The sequence below is a fragment of the Zalophus californianus genome, chromosome 11 (assembly GCF_009762305.2).
Source record: "Zalophus californianus isolate mZalCal1 chromosome 11, mZalCal1.pri.v2, whole genome shotgun sequence".
In the NCBI taxonomy this organism is placed as follows: domain Eukaryota; kingdom Metazoa; phylum Chordata; class Mammalia; order Carnivora; family Otariidae; genus Zalophus; species Zalophus californianus.
Window position 1 is genome coordinate 80,893,656 of NC_045605.1, and position 3,539 is coordinate 80,897,194.

Genomic DNA, 3,539 nt, shown 5'->3' on the forward strand with positions numbered 1-3,539 from the left:
TATAGGAAAAGAAATATGATAAACATTACTTTGATTTTCAACATTCATATCAAGCAGACACTGAGAATTTCTGCGTACCAGAGTTCCTGCAGAAACTGGGAGTGGGTGGTCTCTGGCATTTTCTTGAGAGGAGCTCAAGTGATAAATATAAAGAATGGCTCCAAGTGCCCAAAAAGAAGGACTCAGAGGAGAAATAGAAACAACGCTCAAAAGAAGCCATGATAATTTTCAGAGTAGATACAGAGATGCTTAATAATTTACTTCATTGCAGGATCCAACATAACACTTGAAAGCTTCAATAAATAAGCGTAATGGGCTCCCTTTAAAAATGTATTGGTTGGCAATTTATTTACTCATGTATATGCACCTTATGGTATGTGACATGTTGCCCTTCCTCTCTTCAAGGAAAAGTACTCTATAGGAGGCTCTAATTAGTGCTGGTCACTGAGTCCAGAAACTCTTTCCTTGCCATACTTAATTCCTCTTACGCTGTCCAGTCTTCTAGATCTGTTTTTCCTTGTCTGCTTCTTTTCGTTTTTATCTCCTCTGTCTGTCTCTCTTTCTCTCCTTCCTTCTCTCTCTCAGTTTCTTTCTCGTTCTCACTTTTTTCTGTTAATTTCTCTTCTTTCCTTTCTTTGTTTCTTTCTCTCCTTTCTTTATTTCTATCACTTTCTGTTTCTCTTCTTTTTTTCTTCTTCCTTCTTTCCTTTGTTCCTTCCTCCCTTCCTCCTTTGCATTTTTCCACCCTTCCTATCTTCCTTCCTTCCTTTTCATTCATTCATCACACTTCAGCCAATTTCAACAAATCTCACCCCAAGAGCTCCCAGCTGCAGGGAGGAAAACATAGTAAAAGTATGATATAGTGTTACTGGTATTATAAATGATGTATATAGGCAGCACATATATTAGGGTCAGGTGAAATTCTAAGCATGCAAGTGATAGATAAGTCAAAATTAGTATAAACTTGTTAGAAAGCAACTTGAAAATATAGAGCCAAAGCTTTAAAAGTGGACATACACATTGACCCAGTAGTCCCACTTTGGGGAATCTATTCTAAATGATGGGGGGAGAATAAATTCTTGAGTATGGAGAAAGCTTTATGCAAAAGATTTTATCATGTTTATCATAACATTATGCATTACAAAAACCCCCACAAATTTACCTTTTGAAAAAAACCTTAAATTGTTCTAAAAATCATGGTGCATCTACTCAACCAGGACAATTCTCTCTGATGTAGGAATTGGAGGAGGATTCTAGAAATGCTTCCTGGAAGAGTTGACAGGTAAACAAAGTCCTGGGAAAATAAAGAAATGATTACTCCAGAAATAGCATTAGCAAATAATTTTGAGCAACAGCTAAGTGATATGCAATATACTAGCTGTTTGACATAATTGTATTTTATTATCCTTTACTCAACACCTACTGTGTGGCAGTTTGCTAAATTTTCCATTTGTGCTGTGACATATATAATCTTAAGTCTCAAGAATTCTGTAAATGTTAGTATGAGTATCCTTCTTTTAAATGTCATGAAAATGAAGCTCAGAGAAAAAGAAACAACTTGCTCAAGGTCAAACAAATAAGTCATTGTTGCAGGATGCAAGTAAGCATAGGTCTCCTTGTTCAGACTTAGGTGCCTTGACTGACCTGATGCTGCTTTGTAGATTGGCACGTGATAAAGTACACAAAACTCATAAGCACCCATGCATAGGGAAGTGCAGAAGGTGCTTGTTCCTGGGCCATTGTGTTAGTTTGTTTCCCACTGGGGAAAAGGTTCCACACCATTCTTTATTTTTTTGTTTAAAGATTTTATTTATTTATCTGACAGAGAGAAACACAGCGAGAGAGGGAACACAAGCAGGGGGAGTGGGAGAGGGAGAAGCAGGCTTCCTGCTGAGCAGGGAGCCCGATGCCGGGCTCGATCCTAGGACCCTGGGATCATGACCTGAGCCAAAGGCAGACGCTTAACGACTGAGCCACCCAGGCGCCCCTCCACACCATTCTTATTAAGTGAACAGTGCTCTTCTTTAGGAAGCCTAAATTAAGACAGTAGTTACTCAAGTCATGAAATCATGGCAACGGCCACTCACTGTGGTTAGTGCTGGAAGGCTGGCTGGGGCCACAATGTACTGCCATCTTAATTGAATCAGATGTGACCACCACAGTTTACACCAGAGATAGGCTCAGCTGTCCAGAGGAGGGTCGTGTCTGAAACACCGTTCCTACCTCGATGCCACTCAGCCTAATCAGATGCCATCACCAATGAGGAATGACTAGCGGGGTAGATCTCATGGCAGTTTCCAAAATTTGTCTACATACATTTGGAATCTCACAATAATTCTATAAAGTAGAATTTTTTCTACTTTATAGCACCCTCACTTGACAGATGAGGAAACTGATGTCTGGTGAATGCACATGCTGTGACGGTGCTGGAAATTGGTGCATTCATTTGGGAAAGTAATTTTAGCACACATATACGGCAACTTAAAAATATACATATTCTTTTACCCAGTAGTTCCACTTTGGGGAAATTGTCCTAAGGAGAGAATCCAAAAATCTACAAAAAGCTGTGTACCCAAGACATTTATAGCAATATTATTTAAGATAAAAATAACGAAACCGCCAACATGCTCAGGCCTAGGGCAAAGATTAAGGAAATTATGGCAAACCCCCTCACTGCATAGACTGTTATAGAGCAAATAAAATGGTCTTTTGGCAAAAGGCTTTTCATAAAATGGGAACATGATAATGTATAATGTCAAACAAAGAAGATAAATTATGTATACAACAACAGTACGGTGACAACTATATAAAATTGCTAGAAAGAAATATTCCAAAGCGTTAACAGCAATTACCTCAGGGTCTGGGATAGCAATTTCTCAATAACATACTAGTACTTTTTTAAAAAAGATTTTATTTATATATTTGAGAGAGAGAGAGAACAGAGTGAGCGAGAGAGAGAGAGCACGAGTGGGAGTGAGGGGCAGAAGGAGAGGGAGAAGCCAACTTCCCGCCGAGCAGGGAGCCTGGTGTGGGGCTTGATCCCAGGACTCCAGGATCACGACCTGAGCTGAAGGCAAACCCTTAACTGACTGAGCCACCCAGGGGCCCCCATACTAGTAATTTTTAAAAAGTAACATCAGGAACAGTTATAATATATTAGGGTCTCTTCTAAGCACTTTTGCATGTATTCATTCATTTAATTCTCATCACACTGTACGGACTGAATGGTTGTGTCCCTGCAAGACGGCTCTGTAAAATCCTAGTCCCTAGTGTGGATGGTATTAGGAGGTGAGGACTTTAGCAGGAGATTAGGTGATGAGGGCTCAGCCCTCATGAATGGGAGCAGTGCCTTATCAAGAGACCCCAGAAAGCAATCTTTCCCTCTTTCTGCCATGTGAGGACACAATCAGAAGTCACAGTCTGCAGCCTGGAAGAGGCCCTCACCGGCACCTGACCACACTGGCACCCTGGTCTTAGCCTTCCAGCTCCCAGAACTGATAGAAATACATTTCTGTTGTTTAGAAGGCACCAGTCTGTGG